The 20734-nt window shown below is 37.4% G+C and overlaps 1 long non-coding RNA gene and 1 other non-coding gene across 2 annotated transcripts; both read right to left on the bottom strand.

The window, feature by feature from the left end:
* Positions 1–6732: 6732 nt before the first annotated feature.
* On the bottom strand, positions 6733–8279 carry LOC125219258 (uncharacterized). Its single transcript, XR_007176099.2, has 2 exons — positions 7060–8279; positions 6733–6980 (listed from the first exon to the last, which is right to left on the bottom strand). It is a non-coding gene; the product is annotated as an uncharacterized LOC125219258 (long non-coding RNA).
* Positions 8280–17075: 8796 nt separating this feature from the next.
* On the bottom strand, positions 17076–17182 carry LOC148933357 (small nucleolar RNA R71). The gene has a single exon (XR_016134812.1). It is a non-coding gene; the product is annotated as a small nucleolar RNA R71 (small nucleolar RNA).
* Between the last annotated feature and the right edge of the window lie 3552 nt (positions 17183–20734).

The following is a 20734-nucleotide window of genomic DNA, read 5'->3' as shown; positions in this document are numbered from 1 at the left end:
ATTCACTTTTTACTTTATTCTCTCTACCTTTTTCTCTTTCTTACTTTTTTATCTATTTATTTAACACACTCAACATTCATTTCTTAAACTCCGTACCGAAAAGTTCCGCCTCAATTATGAGGGAACGAAGGGAGTACTAATTCAATAGGCTGCTAAAGAAAAAGAAGTAAAAGGAACAAAAGAGGACACAGTGGGTGATGAGAATAATGAATCAGCCTCTCCTATCTCACCACTAGCTGCAGGCCCAATGGATGACGCACAAGTTAAAACGAACAAATAAAAGCAACAGGAGAAAAGGAAAGAGAAAGAAAGAATATTGTTAAAATAAAATAACTAAAACTAAGATTAAATAGTATATTTTTTTTATAAAATGATTGAATTGTTGTTGACATGGCTTGAAAGTGTAGTTGACATTTGGTTATAATTGTTGTTGACATGATTTGTACGTGTTGTTGACATGGCTTCTATGTGTAGTTGACATGACTTATAATTATTGTTGACATGGTTCTATGTGTAGTTGGCATGACTTATAATTAATAAAGAAAATCATAAGATAGATGTCAATAGAGAGCAAAATCAAATATCAACAACTAACAAGAAAATGTCAATAACTTTTAGTATATGTTAACAACTAAAAAACAACTCTGATTGTTGTTGACATGGCTTGTACGTGTAGTTGACATGACTTATAATTGTTGTTGACATGGTTTCTATGTGGTGTTGACATGGCTTGTACGTGTAGTTGACACAGTGTGTAACATAGTTGGCATGGATTGTACGTGTAGTTGACACGATATGTACCGTAGTTGACATGACTTGTATGTACCGTTGACACGATATGCACCATAGTTGACATAATTATATTAGTTGTTGACATGACTAGTATATACAGTTGACATGATTTTTAATTGTAATTAACCTTAAAAACATGAATTGTAATTGTAATTACCCCTCCAGGCAGGATTGGGGAAGCTTGGACGCCCTCATCAGCGAGTAGCACGGAGGCAAGTCTGACTCCAACTTGTATTGAAATGTCAACAACTTATAACCAAATGTCAACAGCTTGTATAAAGTGTGTACAACTCAGAAAACAAATCTTAAAATTAAAAAACAAAATCATACAATAGATGTCAATAGAGAGCAAAATCAAATATCAACAACGGGTCTTGTTAGGTTGAGTTTTTTTAGCTTAATTGAGAATTGAGATACATTTTCAGCCACTCATTCACAATTTTCGCGCAATGTCAACTACTCAAACATTATGTCAACTAGGGGGCATAATTGTCATTTTCGCGATATCAACTACGGAGACAATATGTCAACTATGATGTCAACAACGAACATTATTTATGTCAACTACGATGTCAACAACAATCATTATTTATGTCAACTATTATGTCAACAATAACTTTTTACAAATAATTAATGTCAACAACGAATATTTTTATGTCAACGACCATATTATTTATGTCAACAACAACGCTTTACATATAATTCATGTCAACAACAAAGTTTTACATATAATTCATGTCAACAACAATATTTTACATATAATTCATGTCGTTGAAGTCGGATTTGACTGCAGAACAATACGACAACAATCCAAAGGCCTTGGCTGCGAAGTCTGTTATACGCTCCCTCACAGCTGCTTTAGACTTGTTAAATGTCACCTTCCCATAAAATAGTTCCTGTTTTAATTTTCAATCAATCAATCAATCAATTTCAAGTGCAGTTAGCATGTTATGCAGCATTGCAATCTTCAACTAAGTAAGTCGAGCTTTATACTACACAACCGCGCTTGAAAAAAAAATAACCAAACACAAGATTTCATGAATTATAAGATCAAGAACTGATGTAGGAGATTCACAATGTACCAAATGGTGGAAAAAAGCTTCCAATACATGGAATGTTGATGAAGAGTTGATTTTATTAGCTATATGCAGAGCCTTAGAAGTTGAAAATGAATTATCATGGTAACTGCAATCCAATCAGATTCATCTCTCAAATTATGCAAGTTGCATAAGCAAGCAATCATAAACTGAAAGTATCCAACAGCAAAACGCAAACCCCTAGATAAAATACACACAAAAAAAGACCTAATCGTTTAAAAATGTCAACAACTAAAAAATAACACTTATAATTCACATATCAATAGCTAGAATATCAAATGTCAACAACTTGCGTATCAAATGTCAATAGATTGCCAACAATTCAAAAATAATTTTTGTAATTAAAATATAACAACTATTTTATCTTTTTTTTTTATTTGACACAAGTTCTGGGATTATGATCATACAACACATGTCAATAGCGCATATCAAATGTCAACACAAGTTAGTCCTCTTCATCTCCAACATTTCCCCCAAATTATTTAACCTAATTTTCAATTCCATAACCCAAAGTAACGAAATTCCTAATCAAACAAATACTAACAAACTAATGTACTTCTACAGCTCTATATCTATTTCTGCCAAATTATAATGTGGAATTCATAAAATCGAGAAAGGAAATTACAAATAGAAAATCCGATAATTAGAAAGTAGAAACTCACATTACTCTTCTTTAATTTGGAATTTCCTTCGGTGGAAGCGGTGGTCTGGCCTTTGAGAAAATCAAGGATTCCTCACCTTCTCTACCTCAATCGCCGACAGCTCTACCCTAATTGGAAAACGCTACAATTGGCTCGGATCCCATAAAACCGCGACGCCATTCGGTCCGCGGACCGAGCCGTCGTCGACCAGCTGAAGGCGCTCTCGATTCTCGACCAGCAAGCAGATCCACCTCGATTCTCGTTGGAATCGGATTCTCCGACGTCAGCCATAAGGATTTCAATCGCCGACAGCTCCGCTGTAACGACAAAGGTTTTCCGATTAACTGCGACAGATACAGCACGGAGGAGGCGGTGAGAAAGAAGGGGATTTAGAGAGAGAATGTAGAGAGGTGAGAAATCACGGCAGATTGCTTCAATTGGGTTTGTTTTCGTTTATTTTTTACTGAATTTATTAAATGAGTGGTCCAGATTTTGTCACACAAAATATTTTTAGATTAATTTAATATGAAAGGGTAGAATGGTAAATTCAGTAAAAAATAAAAGAAAACAAACCCAATTGAAGCAGTCTCCCGTGATTTCTCAGCTCTTAATCCCCTTCCTTCTCGCCGGAGACGCTGGAGGCGGAGATCTCGCGGTGGATCAACGTCGTCAGATCCTGCTCAGATCTAATCTTCACCGGCGAAAAATGCCTCGGCGAGTCCGTCTTCGCTCACTACCCGTCGATTTGCCGGAGCTCCCTCAGCAACATCATCCGCGGCGTCGTGATCCAACTCCTCGATTTCGCCGACACGACGGCCATGGCGAAGAGATCCGCCGAGAAGCTCTTCAAATACCTCGATATGTACGAGGCGCTCCAATTCCTCCTCCCTACCATCTCTGGCGACTCCTGCTGGGGAGATCTCGTCGACGAAGTCTCCGACGCAATTGACCGCATCGGAGAATCCGCCGTCAGCAATTTTTGAGATTGAATTGAGAACATTCTTTCCAAGGTAGGTTTTCTTCAATCAAACGGATCTCTGTGTGTTGAATTTTTTTTGTTTGCGAGGTTATGGTTTGATTAATTGTGTATGCTAGAGCTGAGTTATACGAATATTGGGGTGGGAGGGTGAAATTGGGGAAATGAAGAACATCACTCAGTTAGGTTAGGGATTTCAAGTTCTCTTTAGTCAATTGAGTGATTTTTCTTTACTACTGCTTGCATCACAGAATCACAATAGCTGTTGTTTAGATCTAACTTCCTTTTATCTGAACAATTAAGTATACTGCTAGTTGAGAAGTAATGTTTCAATCTTTGATCTGAATATATGAATGCAGCTTTTAATGCAATTGTGTTGCTGGAATTTTTGAGTTGTGTAGATAAGGTGTTTGTGATATTGCCTAAAATATTATTGTTGACATAAATTATAGAGTAAAGGCTCAAAATGGTCCTCAACATATGACGATTTTATGATTTTGGTCCATAACATTATCTTTTGAATTATTTGGTCCAACACAAATGAAAACGGACCAAATTTAGTCCTTTTTGGACGGTGCCGTTTAAAACTAACGGCCAATGACTTTTTAAGTCAATTTTGATCAAATTAAGTTACTAATTATGTTTTATTAGAGCCTAAATTATAACCTAATATTTTTTTCTGAAAATTTTAAATGTAAAATACTTTTAACTACAAAAAATGCAAAAAATACAAAACAAAAAAATTTCTCTTTTCTCAATATAGAGTTACGATGAGTAAATCAAACTAGGAGTACTACAATTTAGGAGTAGTATTTATAAATTTCAACTTAATCATAAATAAATTTAAATTGCATCCATAGCTCTACTACGCTACCTACAACCAATTTACACAAACTGAAACCAAATTCCACGAAAACAAAAATATATCTGTTGGTGGGATTGTAGAAGCTTGAAGGCGGTGAGAGTTTAGAAAGAGAAGGAGGAAAACAAGCCGAGAGGTGTGAGTTTGCCGTGGAGAAAAAAAGCAGGAGGAGGAGATGGCCTCTACGTGCCGCCGCACAGCAGCTACGACGGCCGCACGGACGGCAGGGTGAGAGAATCAGCGACGAGAGTGGGGAAGAAGAAGGAGGCGCCCCCCTCTCCTTTACAAATTTTTTTGTTAGGGTTAAGTTTATTTTCAGCTTTTTTAAAGGACATCATCTTCTTTCAATTTGTTTTTTAGAATAATAGGAGTACTATATTATTTTTAAAAAATTAAAAAAATTCTAATCGAAAATACATTCGGTCAAAATCAACTAAACAGTCGTTGACTGTTAGTTTTAAACGGCGCCGTCCAAAAAGGACCAACTATGGACCGTTTTCAATTGTGTTGGACCAAATAATTCAAAAGATAATGTTTTGGACCAAAATCGTAAAATCATCATATGTTGTGGACCATTTTGGGCCTTTACTCTAAATTATATAAGTTGTTGACATGAAGATGTTTATTTTTTACATGAGTTATATAGCTCGTTGACATAATAACGTTTGTTGTTGACATGAATTATATAGGTCATTGGCATAAATTTTATGAAAAATGTTGTTGACATAAATTATATGTAAAACATTATTGTTAATATGAATTATATGTAAAACGTTGTTGTTGACATAAATAATATAGGTCATTGACATGAAAATATTTGTTATTGACATTAATTATTTGTAAAATGTTGTTGTTGACATAATAGTTGATATAAATAACGTTTGTTGTTGACATCGTAGTTGACATGAATAATGTTTGTTGTTGACATCGTAGTTGATATGTGAATTACAAGTGTTATTTTTTAGTTGTTGACATTTTAATACGAGTTGTTGACATTCGATATTCTCGCTATTGATATGTGAATTATAAGTGTTATTTTTTAATACGAGTTGTTGACATTCGCTAATCTCGCTATTGATATGTGAATTATAAGTGTTATTTTTTAGTTGTTGAAATTTTAATATGAGTTGTTGATATGTGAATTGTAAGTGTTATTTTTTAGTTGTTGACATTTTAATACGAGTTGTTGACATTCAATATTCTCGGTATTAATATGTCAATAGTAAGTGTTATTTGTTAGTTGTTGACATATTAATGCGAGTTGTTGACATTCGATATTCTCGATATTGATATGTGAATAATAAGTGTTATTTGTTAGTTGTTGACATTTTAATACGAGTTGTTGACATTCGATATTCTCGGTATTGATATGTAAATTATAAGTGTTATTTGTTAGTTGTTGATATTTTAATACGAGTTGTTGACATTCGATATTCTCGGTATTGATATGTGAATTGTAAGTGTTATTTTTTAGTTGTTGACATTTTAATACGAGTGGTTGACATTCGATATTCTCGGTATTGATATGTAAATTATAAGTGTTATTTATTAGTTGTTGACATTTTAATACGAGTTGTTGACATTCGATATTCTCGGTATTGATATGTGAATTATAAGTGTTGTTTTATTGAATGTTGAAGATTTGAAGATTTGAAGATTTGAATGTTGAAGAGATTTGAAGATTTGAAGATTTGAACATTTGAATGTTGAAGATTTGAAGATTTGAAGATATGAATGTTGAAGATTTGAAGATTTGAAGATTTGAATGTTGAAGCTAGAGTTTTAGAGAGATTTTAGAAAATGATTTCAAACACAATTTAATGAAAAGACAATTATACCCCTTGTTGACATAATGTGGTATTTGTTGACATTTTGTTAATCTTATGGATTAGTGGCCCATATTGCATCTCATTTCTCAATTTAGCTAAATAATCTCAACTTAACAAGACCTTATATATATATCCTTTTACCTTATTTATTAAAACTCGTGACGAACCCAAAGTTCATACTCTTTGGGACTCTTTGGGACGGAGGGAGTACTAAGTACCATCTTTGTCAAAACTGTACTAAATCTTCTTTCTTTCGAACTTGTATATCCCTAATTAATTAATACCACTCCACTGAATGCATGTGTAATGAGGGGAAGGGTAATGCTAATTTTGGGCCAATATGTAATACCCGCTCTTTTATTAACCTTTTCTTAACCTTTTCTTAACGTTTAATGTCGAACCAGAGAAACGTTCGTTTCTTCTAATTACTTTCGAATCAGAAATATTAGTCGATGACTTTGCTTGGTTGCTAAATTGAAGAGTGTCGATCGGACTAAAACAATTATGCATATATGTAGTAAATCCAATAAACGTCAATAAATAATATGGGGTTACATTTCTGATTTAGAATGTTCAAATACATATCAAGCTACTCTCTAGTTACAAAATAAATTACGCACAAGTTGATGAGAGAGAATTTAAGAATACAAATATGTGAATGTTGGGCCTCTCTTTCGAGCCCAAGAGTCTTTGGCCTGATGTTTTGAAGAAGCAGCCCGATGGGCCAGGGGCAGGCCCATGCCTCGGAAGGCCCGCTCGGCAGCCCAATCCTTTTTCCAAGGCCTGCAGTGTGCAAACAAGATATTTAATGCATATGTACAAGAGAAATAAAGGAACTTCTTGTAAGAGAAAGGGAACAAACTTGTTTTAGCTATAATGCAGCTAGAGCCTCCCTAAAAAGGGCAAGTCAGCCCCTACACTCTCTTCCCATGAGCCGTCTCTCTCTTATGTACCTACAATAATCAGACAAAGTGTATAAATGCAAGAGTGCTTTTACTCCAGACTAAAAACAAAACAAATTAAACAAAAGTAGGATGGAGATCATCAAAGAGATCTTGCTGCAGTGAGAAAAACAAAAGAGGAGATCAGCCTCTTTTAATACCACGAGAACACACCATGTACTACAAATAACAGCCATCAACTCCTCAACAAAAGACAAGAGGCTGCAGATTTTCAGTTTTGACCACATCCCCAACCAGATTCCAATATATATGAACACATATATCTCATTTCAGTTTCACACTTTTTTCCTTCACCACTTCCAATTAATCCCAAAGAGAAACCAAGTGAGAGGGTGAAGCTTGGTGGAGAAGTTGCTGTGATTTTCTTTTAACAACAGAGGAAGCATCAAAGTAAACCCTTTCACCACAATTTCTTATCAAACATGTTTAGAAAATCAACACTTCATGTACACAGCATACTAGAAATAAATTGATAGAACAATAGCACCTTTTATTCTAATAATTTTCTTTCCAAACAAAATGCGCAGTAATCAAATGATAAAATCAGTAGTTGTAGCCATAGCTCAACAACTTCAGTTCTTATATCCTTTCATGTTTAGAACTTCAAATAGTTCACAAATTACAGTAGCTTTTGATTGAAAACATCCAATTAAAGGAATTGATCCATAAATCACCAAAAATCCACACACGAATAAGACTCATGTTCTTCAATAAAATCAAGCTGTAAAGAGCAACTGTTTCTGGCGAAAATGCGAGAAGGAAGTTAGGAGAACTCATCTCTATACATCGACGGACTCGAGTTTCTCATCGGAGGAGTAGTAAACGGCGACAGGCGGTGCGGTCACTGCAGCAACCGCGACGGCGAGTCTCCTGGAGGAGCACCGCTGCTCGGCTGGACTGCGACGGCGGGACAGCCGCTGGATGCCGGCTGCCAAGGCTAGTGTGGACGAGAGAGATGCCGGCGCCGGCGACGGCGACGAGACGGTGGCGCGCCTGCAGCTCTTGTCGAGGACGGCGAGGAGATACGCTGCGACATCGGATCTCCGATCTGACGCCGAGAACCGAGAATGAGAGAGAGACGATCTAGGGATTATTTCTTCAATTTGGGGATTTTGTGTGAGTTGGGAATTGAGAGAAGGACCAATGGAGTTAGGAGTATTAGTGTTGGGCCAATTCTACTTTGTTTTGATGGGCCTCTTTAATTAAAAGTATGGACTAAGAAATTAAATAGAGAAGTGGGCTGCCTGCTAATAGAATTAATTATGGAACTTGGGCCACTAATTAAAATAAAGTAGGAGTTGGGTCTATTGTGCCTAATTAAATCATGAGTCCTCCTAAGTTGCTCGGTCAAATTTTTATGTGATGGTTCGCTAATTAAATCCCGAGATGATAATTTAATTTCGAACAAGATACATGGAAAGTAATACTCTCAAGGTTAAATGAATAATGTCTTAAGCTTCTATAATAAATTAAATCTCCCGATTTAATTAATGTTTCAAGATTTCTAGAACTTTTCTGGAAGACTAAGAAGAAGAATAAAATGACCACGCACTTAGGATGCATTCATGTTTAAGTTTATTTGACTTCTTAAAGTCTAATTAAAGTATTACCTTATTTCTAAAGGGACGTCCCCGCACGTCGTTTAAGATCAAGTCAAGGAATTTTCGACTATGGAATTAAGCTTTTGATGTGGGCATTTCTTTCAAAATGTGAACTTGCCTTTTAGCATGATTAAGTGAAAATTATGCTATTCATATTTTGTCATGCCATTTTATGTTTTATAGATTACCTATCTGCTTGGCTATGCCAATTATATTTAATCGAATTCGGGTCCCAGTAGGGAAGTAAAGCCTACTCGGACTAGTGTACACATATGGGGATCGTGAGCTAGCTTTTAAGTTGGCCGGTCCAGTGACCGTCGTAGAATGTGGCCACATTCCCGGTTCACATACGTTTCAGATATGGTATCTATGTTATGTGATTGCGCAATCAATTTTATGAAATGAAAAGAATTTTAGTGACTCGGGCCTTTTAAGTTAAAACCTCGTGTTCACTCAATTGGCTGACAAAACTTTTACGAAAATTATGTTTCGGCTATGTGCCCACTAAGTATATCAAATACTCAGCCCTGCATGTTTCTTTTCTAAATGTGCAGGTTGAACGTGTACGAGGAGGCGAAGGTGTTTGAAAATGATCATTAATAAGTAGTTAGGTAGCCCAAAGTAGTATGTCTTCATACATACTATTTTGTCTTGGACTCTTCCGCTGCAGTAGAACTATGTTCTAGAAACTTATGATTTTAGTCCCGATACTCTGATTCTCTTTTGACTATGTACCCATTCGCCTTTGAAACTATCGTCTCGAGTTGAATTATTGCTCTTATGTTTATTTCAAGATTGATAAGATTATTTTAGTCACGAAATAGCTACGCTCACTAGTATTAGGGAGTTGTGGTCGTGACACAATATCAGCTAGTTTAAATATAGTCTCTTCTATAACTGAGGAGTAATTAATTAAGTACGTTTTGGGTCAGTTAAATATTTGTTGGTTTGTTGTGTTATACTCCATAATTGGACGACTGAAAGCCCACCACTAGCTCAAACTGATGGGCCTTTTAGAGAGTGTATGGTTCTTGCTAAACACTCTCCTTATCAATACAAAAGTTTCTATGTATAGATTATTTCTATTTAACATACAGATATAAGGTCGATTTCATCCTAACGGAGGGAGTATCTAGTTACGTAATTAAATCCATAGTCTATATTTTACTTACTTATAGCCTTTATCTTAAATATACTTCATTTCGCCATTGGTGTTGGAACATATTCTTTTTTTTGGGTTGTTTGATTACAGTTGAGTCGTTTTCTTGTTTGAAAAAATATAACAAAATTAATTTATTTTATTTTATTTTCTTTTATTTTATTCTCTCCTATTTTATCTCTCTTTTATTTTCTCTCTCACAACTTTCCTACTCCACACTCTCTTATATTCTCATTTCTCACTACATTTAACTCATCAACACTACTATTTTGTCGTATTGCCTGATACATAAAACTAAATGTAGGTGGACAGATCAATTATAATATAAATAAGGATAAATATGCATATAGTGGAAAATGATATGCTAAAGTACATTTGTTTTTCCTAAATATATGAATATTTTATAAAGTTGGTGCTATGCACTCAATTTTCGAAAATGAAGTCCCAAACAAAAGAAAATGTCATCAGAGTCGTTCTTTTTGAAGGAACGGTCAAAACTTGACTATCAATGCAAATTAAGCTACATTTAACTAAATTAACAATGTGTAATTAGTAATAATTGACTATCATTATGTAAGGGATAGTTTCCCTTAACAAGATTCCGGCGTCACGATTGGGATCGGCGGAGAAATAAAAGGTTGTCGCGGGAGCTTTGTCGGTCAGGCAAACCAAGAACAATACAAAATTGAAATAAAAGCGTTAAAATAAAATAAGGATAATTGTATTTCTGATTGATTGAGAATGATACAATGACTTCTATTTATAAGACTAGCAAATCCCTAATTTATCTAACTAAATAATGCAACTAAATAAATAGGAAATATTGAACGTATCACATTTCTTCTCTTCCTCCTCCTTCTCTCTTTTTCTCTCATCATCTTCCCATCCCACTTTCGTTCCCCTTCGTTAGAAAAATAACTAGATCTTTGTGGCCCTATAGTCCAAACAGTCTTTTCCCCAAATGCTCTTCATTCTCCGCATTGCATAAGTCGAATATGAGATGAATCAATCCATCCGGATCAACGTTCCATCCGGCAACACGTCATTGTTTTTTGCAGTTCCTAGTGTCGATCGACACCAATGTGTACAACATCATCCCCTCCGACATCGTTGCCTGCAGATAATTCATTCGCCACATCTCCGATTGATTTCCTGCTCTCGCGGCGGATGCTCTCCAATTCATGCAGAATTTTGACCTCGACGTCTAGCAGTGACACAGCAGCCAGAACAGCCATGGCAAAGCCGATGACGTCGTGTCACCTAGGCAATGACGGATCCAGAACATGAAATCCGTGGGGTCGAATATAATAATCCCTTTGTCCCAAAAGTTGAGTCACTTCATTTTTTACACTCGTTTTGAAAAAATCGTAATACATAGTTAGAATGGATAAATAGTAACGTAGATAAGAGTCTTCTTTACATTATTTTCAAATTTACTTTGCTATTTACCCACTTTAACTATTTATTATGATTTTTTCAAAAAGTGACTCAACTTTTATGGGACAGAGGGAGTAAATAATAATAATAATAAATATAGTACTTTATAAATAATTATTTTAAATTAAATATCATTATTTTAAGTAGTCATTGAATATTTTTATATACAATTGCAATTCAAAATTCTTTTAACACCAAATATTTAGTACGCAATAGTTTTAAAAAATGATTAAATAAAAATGACTTGCAGTTGATGAAACGAAAATTATAAAAATAATTAGGCTTATTTTATTCACAAAATGAGCCTACCTATTTAATTAATTGCTACTAACATTTTAGGTGGCCCAACAAATAAGAATAAAATAGGCCAAAAATATCAATCATTTAACCTAACTAATATGGGAACCATCATCGTCTTTTTCATTTGCCTATATCAGACTCCTCTATATCTCTGCAACCCCTCCTCTATGTTTATCTAGTATTGTTCCTCGGCTTCTGGAGTTGAAGCTGCCGTGGGGTCGGAGGCGGAGCTGCATTGTGTCAAAGGTCGAAGATGATGTTTCGCGGCAGCACTCGGTGTACCGTCAGGTGGGGTCGGCCGACCCCACCTGGATCTGCCGCTGCGCATAGAGGTGGCAAATCGTGCATATTGGGTCGTTATTGGGTCAACCTGTTAACGACCCGACCCAATAAGCATAAACACAAACACGGTCCGGTAACAAAACACCAAACCCGAACACGAACCCAACTTGTTATACCCTCAAATCCGAACCCGACACAAACCTATTAACGACACGAACCACCTTGGGTCAACACGACATGGTAAGTACTCCCTCCGTCCCACAATAAGAGTCACATTTTGCCATTTTGGGCTGTCCGACTGTCCCATAATAAGAGTCACACTTCACTTTTACCATAAATGGTAAGTATGTCTCATATTCCACTAACTTTTCCGATCCACTATTCTTTAAATTTCTTGAAACTCGTGCCCACAATAAGCGTGACTCCTATTGTGGGATGCAGGGAGTAACTAAGTACTCCATCCGTTTCTTAAAAATAGGGACATTTGAAACGGCACGAGTTTTAATACTAAATTTGGTAAAGTAAGAGAGAGGGAGAGAAAAATTGGTAAAGTCAGATGGAGAAAAAAATTGAAAAAGTAGGAGAGAGAGAAAAAAAAGTAATGGAATTAATGTTAGTGGATTATGGGGCCCACTTAAAGTTGTTAATTGTAGTGTTATAAGTGGGAAATAAATTGATGTATAAAGGTGTAAAGATTTCCAAAAATGGAAAGTTTAAAAGTTGCTATTTTTAAGAAACGGACTAAAAATGAAAGAGTTGCTATTTTTAAGAAACGAAGGGAGTATTAACGAATTCAGACTTCAGAAATCAAAAATCACATTTCACTCAAACTGCGTACACTAACTCAAATTTTAATATAATAAAAATTAAAAATATTATAATTTCTTTCTTAACTGGTGACCTGAATCTGATGCGAACACGACACAAATTTTTTTTGTTCTTAACGGGTTGAATAAGGGCACAAATTCATTAAGCTTTGACCCAAACCCATTAATTTCATGCGGATTCATGTCGGGTTATCGTATCATGCCAAAAATTGCCAACCCTAGTGTCGCAGTTGCGGTTGGCGAGGATAAAGCTTATTACGAAGTTTCTCAACAATTCATCGGAGATGTTCTCGTTCTTGTCTATTAATCTCGATAGCAAGTGTTCGTCTTCATTTTTCTCCTCTCTTCAACAAGATAATTGTGGTCCGAGGGTCCATTTTCCGGTGACCAAATCAAAAAATTAAGGCCTGCGAAAGGACGGAGAGGAAGTCGTCGCTTGTGGCGATGAGAATGATGCGCTTTCCGGCAACTGCAACAATGATGCTCCACGACAGCGCGTTGGGGTTTTGACATTTTAGCAGGGGTTATTTGATGTTGGAGGGTTGTGGTGGAGATGATATTGCTCATATGAGAGGTAAATGGAGTCAAACGTCGCTTAATTACTAATTAAACTTTGTTAATCCAGTCTAATTGGTGATGACCATCAGTTTTTGACGGTTCGGTTAAAAAATTACGACTCTGGCAACGTTTGTGTTTGTTTGGGACTCGATTTTCAAAAAATGAATGTTTTGGACCAACTTCGTAAGACGATGATATGACCAAAATGTACTTTAGTCTATTTCATATAACAATTTAGTTTTCTAATACATTAAAAGATGATATTGACATCTTTAATTTTACAAAATTCATAAAATCAAAGATTAATGTATTAGTTTTCGCTATAATTTCAAAGAGTTGTGATCAATGTCGAAAAGACCGAACTAGAGACCAAATTTTGGCCACTCATTTTTCTTAATCTTATGGTTCTGATTAATTTACAATTAATATAATATTTTATTAAATAAAAACATTTTTTATTTAATTTTTTATTTAATTTATTTAATATTTTTTAAAATTTTTAAAATTTTTAATTTTTAATTTTATTTTTTTCATTCGATAAAAACTTGTTGGAGTAAATAATGAACTATATTCACTACATAATGAACTAAATGAATGTATGTTATGAAGTAATATTTCGCATTCATTATATACTGAATTTACTTCAACTGAAAGATAATTATGTCATAACACATTATGAAGTAATAAACTAATGAAATGAAGTAATAACATAACTGAATGAAGTAATAAACTAACGGAATGAAGTAATAGCATGACTGAATGAAGTAATAAACTAACTGAATGAAGTACTAAACTAATAGAATGAATTAATTACATGACTGAATGAAGTAATAAACTAACGGAATGAAGTAATAACATGACTGAATGAAGTAATAAACTAACAGAATGAAGTAATAAACTAATAGAATGAAGTAATGGCATGAATAAATGAAGTAATAAACTAACGAAATGAAGTAATTGCACGACTGGATGAAGTAATAACTTCATAACATACTTCATTTAGTTCATTATGTAGTGAATATAGCTCATTATTTATTCCAGCAAGTTTTTATCGAATAAAAAAAAATAAAAAAAATAAAATAAAAAATAAAATAAAGCAAAATAAATTAAAATTAAAATAAAAAAGTTTTTATTAAATAAAATATTGAATTAATTGTATATTAATCCTAACCACAAGATTAAGAAAATGGATGGCCCTAATTTGGTCTCTAATTCGGTCTTTAAGAGCATCAGCAGTGGGTGCGGACTTCCCATAGCCTTCCCGACGGACATCCCAAAAACACCTCCTGCCACGTCATCAAGGACATCCCATAGCCTTCCCAGCACTACCACGTCATAAGGACATCCCATAGCCTTCCCGCGCGGACTTCCCGCAATAAAAAAAACCCACAAATGCACCCAATTAAATAATTTACGGAATTAAACAATGTACGGTACTAAAATTTCGGCACGAATACGGAGAAAATGCAACTACTTTATTTATAAAAAAAATACATAATTATTAAAAATAAAAAACTTAACCAACCAAAAAAAAACCCAAGCTTCGACAAATTGTTCCCCCGTCTCATTCCCCGGCATCAGACTCGTCCTCCCCTTCGGCGGTTGTGGTGTCGGCATCGGGCAGGGGTGGCAGCCTGATACGCCCGGATTTTGCACTGTTTTAAGGCCATTATTTGGTCCGTTTTTGTTATCAAAATCACTCTACATGTCCATTATTTGCATATTCTATACATTTTGGTATTTTGACGTGTTTTGTGAGAAATGTGCATATTTGAGCCGAAAAGGGGAGTAAAAACGCATAGTCTGGAAATCTGGAGTCAGACGGCGACCAGCGACCGCCGCGAAGTTGTACGGCGACCGCCGGCGCCCGGCGGTCAGAGCTATGTGGCGGCCCGCCTCGGAAATTTACGCTAGGAGAAGAGTCTCGCCCGGCGACCGCCGGAGGACATGTGGCGGTCCGCCACCGAAGGGTCAGAGTCTCTGGACTCCAACGCGGCGACCGCCGGCCAAGGTGCGGCGGCCCGCCGGAGAAAGGCGGTGAATCCGACCAGCCCTAGATTTGCTCCAAGATTTACCAAATTTTGAAGATCTTTTCCTTCTATGATGAGGAATAATCTTCCCCTATAAATAGGACCTCAAGCTTCATCGAAAGAGAGTTTTTTTCACACAACAAGAACACATTCATAGAGATCAAAAGCTAGAGTACTTCAATTGTGCAAGGAGTTGGAGAAGGATTTCAAGAACATCAAGAACGACAAGGATTCAACCTACGGGTTTTATTTGCTTTAGTTTTATGTTCAGATTGCTTTCCCTTCAATCTATGTTTTTAGTTTATTCAGTCATGTGTAACTAAACTCATAGGATTCTAGGGATATGTTAGTAGCAACTTTGGTTATACAATTCCGTTTTCTATTTAATATCCGTTTTGTTTTTACTTTGTTTCTTCCCTAAGTTAATCATGATGCTTCATAATTGAGTGACACAATTATGTATGATTCAATACAACTTGCTTCATAACTGTGACAAAGTTCTAGCGAGTTAGATCCACTTAGTAGACACTACAGTTAGCTTCCTTTAAAACGGCACTGTTAATTGAGAGTGAGGACTTTTCAAGGGTCTTAGGAGCTTTTTGGAGTTGCGTGTTAGGATTGACAACCCTAATGTTAGTAATCAACGTTTGCATCGCATGAGCATAAGCTAGGTGACTCGTCCTTTCAAAGTATTAACTGTGCTAGGGTATTGTAGTTTGGAATTTGTATAACCATAAAAGCGAAAGCACATCCCTGGAATTCCCCTTATCTCTATACTTTTCTCTCTGTGATTTGCTTGCATTTAGTTGTTTACTGTTTTTAATATTTACTGTTTTCAAAAAGTTACAAAAAATTCTTGTTTCTCCAGATAGTAATTGAGTTCTAGTAGAAGATAGACACTTTGTGTACATCTTCCCCGTGTTCGATACCTGGTACTAACCTTTTGCTATACTATACCTACTCTGTATACTTGCAGGTATTTATAGTGCAAATAAAAAGTGCATCAAGTTTTTTTGGCGCCGTTGCCGGGGAAGACAATTCACTTTGGAGTGATATTTCCAAACGGATAATTTTACTACTTTGGATTTTTTTTGCTTTCTGTTTTAATTTTTTTTAGTTTAATTGGTTTTTGTTTTCGAGTCTTGCAGGTTTTGTATGCGAACGCGTTCTGGGATGTACATCTTAGAGCCGCTTGATTTAGAACTTGAAAGAACTCGTAGAATAATAAGAAGTGAAAAGGGATCAGGAACAATGGGTGACCGAACAGATTTTGAGAAGCTGCAGGAGATGGTGAAGTTGCTGATGGATGAGAGAGATGCGGAGAGAGCAGCCCGAGAAGCCATGGAAAAGAAAAACAGAGAAACATTACCTGTGATGAACATGTTCAATCATGGGAATATGATCACTTTTCCTAACGGCCCTCGTATTGATGCTAACAATTTTGAGTTACGCATGCCCCTTATCCAAAGGGTCGAGCAAACTCCTTTTGCAGGTAGGGCGACTGAAGATGCTAACCGCCATCTCTCCAAATTCGTGGAAATCGCAAACACTCTGAAATTAAATGGTGTCGACGACGATGCCATACGGGTAAGACTTTTTCCATTCTCATTGATTGATTCTGCTAAAGAGTGGTTTGAGTGTATGCCACCAGAAAAGGTCTCCACATGGAAGGACATCGTAGCTACCTTCCTCGACAAATACTACCCGCCAGGCACTATTTTGAAGCTCAAAAGTGAGATCTTTCAGTTCACCCAAGGCCATGACGAGCCCCTCTATGAGGCATTTGCTCGTTTCAAAGCTCTTCTTCGAAAGTGCCCAAACCATGGTTTTTCCATAGACCATCAGGTAGGAATCCTCTATAATGGATTTAAAGAGAAAATATGTGCTATGCTTGATTCAGGGGCAAATGGAGGATTTCTAAGAAAGACAGGAGAGGATGCCATGGCGGTGATCGAGGAGTTCGCCACCAACAGTCGGGGGTGGTCTAAGGAAAGGCATGCCATGAGAAGAGTAGCAGCCATAGAAGAGGCCGAAGAAAGTTCTTTTGCTAAGGAGTTAGCAGAACTTAGAGTCAGGATTGATCAAATGGACATCTCGAGGAAGGAAGATCCAATTCCGGCAACTTCCATATTGGCGGTCAATGCACCCGAAACTGCCATATCAACTGTGGAAGAAATCAACTACGTGCAAGGAGGCGGTCCCAGAAACTACAATAACAATTATCGCCCTAATCAGGGGGGCGGTAATTTCAATAATTATAATGGGAACCGTCCGCACCCAAATCTTTCTTATTCTAACAATAATTACTTGCAACCCCCTGCAGGATTTAATGTTAGCAAAGGAGGAGTGGTTGAGCCGATGAAGAAGGAAGACAAGTATGAACAAGGAATCACGAAGATTTTGGAAGTAATTACGCAAGATAGGAAGATTAATGACACCAAGATCGGAGTGGTCGAAGCAAGGATAAACAACCTCGAGCAAGGAATGAACACAATCTCGGCAGCTGTAACCAATATTACCACTCAAATGGAGCAAATTCAGAAGAAGTTAGATGAGGATAGAGCAAAGGCAGCAGCAAGAGTGGATGATATTAACAAGAAGTGGGTGGCAAAGCAGAAATCTGGGGACTGCCCAGTCGCCGGCGGACCGCCGCAGACCCCGCAGCGGCCCACCACTGAGACGGCAGAGTCTACCACGCAGGACTGCCCAGTCGCCGGCGGACCGCCGCACACCCCGCGGCGGCCCGCCACTGACAAGGCAGAATCGTCCACTAAGCAGGAGCTTGTGCGGCACAACGGGATTGTACTCCCTTTTCAGCCAAAGAGGAAGTTCAAGCTTGAAGAGCAGTTCAAGCAATTCCTTAACATGTTTTGCAAAGTCCATACTAACATTCCACTTGTTGAATCGTTGCAGGAGATACCAAAGTATGCGAAGCTACTAAGGGAGGCGGTAATGAGGAAAAAAAAGCCGACTAAAGCCGACCTTAAGCTACCGCATCATTGCAGCGAGATCATCCAAAAGGAACGGGCAGTGAAGCAAAGAGATCCGGGCCAGTTCATCATTAGGTGCCGAATTGGAGAAGGGAAGGTTGACAAAGCACTGTGCGACTTAGGATCGTCCATCAATCTCATGCCACTGAAGTACTACGAAAAGCTCAACATCGGGCCACTCAAATCTTCAGATGTAACACTCAGGTTGGCCGATAACTCGTCCATCAAGACTGTAGGTATGATTGAGGATGTCTTAGTTAAAGTTGATGATTTTATTTTTCCTGCCGACTTTATTGTGCTTGACATGAAAGTAGACAAGAACGTCCCTCTAATCTTAGGGAGAGATTTTCTTGCCACTTGCAAAGCTTTGATTGATGTAGGTCGTGGCGAGATCACAATCAGTGATAATCATGGTCAATCCACCTATAAGATCGAGAGCGAAATGCTAAAGTTTGAGGAGGCAAAGCGGGCAAAAATGGAACAACAGTGCAGAGCAGTCATGGCTACCGACTTGACCAAGTCCAAAGATCCCTTTGAAGCGGAGGATCCTTCAACCTCCACTATCTACATTATCAAAGAGGTAAGACACTCTTCTAAAAAGGGTGATGCTAATTCTTCTACATCTGCTCCACAGAAGAAGAAACAGAAGAGAAAGAAAACACCCAAAGAGGACCCCGAGATATACGTCATCAAAACGAAAAAGGGGAAGTACAAGTGGTGGAAGAAGCTAGGGACCAAATTGCTCCCTATGCCAATTTTCAACACTCGAGTTATTGATCCGCCCAACTAGTGGGCCACTTCAAAGTCGAGCTAACGACTTTAACAAAAGCGCTTATTGAGAGGCAACCCAATTTTCTTTTATTTTTTTTATTTTTATTTTTATTTTTATTTTTATTTTCTCGTTTTTTTTTATGTTCTGTTAAAAAAAAAAAAAAAATTTGGTGGCGGTCGCCGCACTTAAAGCACGGCGGTCGCCACACGTGTGTTAACATGTGCAGGAAGGATCGGGCCTAGGGCAGGCTTAGGGCGGGCCAGAGTAACCGCTGCACGGGCCGCGGCGGCCCACCAGGATTGCTATTTACGAAGGCCCGTGTGGCGGCCCGCCACGAGAGACGCGGCGGTCGCCACACGCAGTCCAGAGACGGGATTTCCACCATAAAAGGTATGTTTTCCATTCCTTTTCACATTCCTTCTCAAATTCCTTCCTTGCACACAACCCCCACCTATATAAATCACCAAATTCACACACCCACACTATCATTCTCTCAATTCTCTCAAAGTCTAGAGCTCTTCTTCTACAAATTCTCTCCACAAAAAGGTATGAATCCTAACTCAATTTCTAGGTTTTTCTTTACTTCTTCCATGGATTGTGCTTTATTTTGGGTGAATTGTTCGGTAGAATCTCTTAATTCATGATGGGGGATGATTATGTGTATGAATTTTTGAATTCTATGGTTTAAAATTTGCTTGATTGGTGATTATTAAGTTGTGAATGATGATTCTCTCTTGGTTTATAGTGTTTAAAAGTTGCAATCATGTTCATAGCATTGTGAGGCTATTATTACTTCCATGAATTGCAATATTTGTGATGTTGTAGAGATTGTTGGTTTTTATGGATATTTGGTTGATACGTCTCTGCATGGGGGATGAATTCACGTTGGGGGATGATTTGTTGTGTCCTAATTTTGTTGATTTTGCTTAACATGTTATTATGCTAAAAATTAGGATGCTATTGTACCCAAGCTTGCATATAAGTTCTTATCTCTTCATTTTTACTTGGTTGAATGCAAGTTTGGGGGAACTTTTGATCTCCCACTTGTTGATGCTCTTTTAAGAGTGTAATTTCTTTTGTAGGATAATGGGATCAAAAGGGAAACCGGAGAATGCGAAGAACTATGGCATTAGCCTTGCCACGGAAGAGCAAAAGGCTATGTGGAAGAAAGTGTCGGCCCGAGAAACGGCACCTTCTAGATATCCCCACGATTTCCCTCTCCAAACTTTGGGGATCATGGAGGATTTTTGGAAGTTGTGCGACGTGGGTGATGGGAATGGCCTCGTCTACATGTTCCAAAGGAAGTGGCCATTGTTTCGAAAGTATACTCTCGAGTTCCTAAGCTCGCTAAAGGTTACTAAGGATCGCCGCCAAAATTTTCCACTTAGCATCGATTTCCGCCTAGGGAACCGTTGGCACTCGCTCACCATGGAAGAGCTTAGTGGGATCTTCCATTGCTTCGACCCCAACCCCGAAGAGGACAATGAATATGAATTTTCAGAGGTTTGGGGGGCGATGACAAATGAGCAATAGCATGCAGCGGGCTATGCCACGTCTTCATCAATTCGCAACCCCGTCTTGAGGTACCTCCATCGTGCTATGACTCAGCTTATGTTTGC

Source organism: Salvia hispanica, chromosome 1 (genome assembly GCF_029641045.1).
Source record: "Salvia hispanica isolate PSC_SH4W2 chromosome 1, Shi_PSC_v1, whole genome shotgun sequence".
Taxonomy (NCBI): domain Eukaryota; kingdom Viridiplantae; phylum Streptophyta; class Magnoliopsida; order Lamiales; family Lamiaceae; genus Salvia; species Salvia hispanica.
Note: the sequence above shows the minus strand (reverse complement) of the source record. Positions and strands in the feature narration are given on the sequence as shown.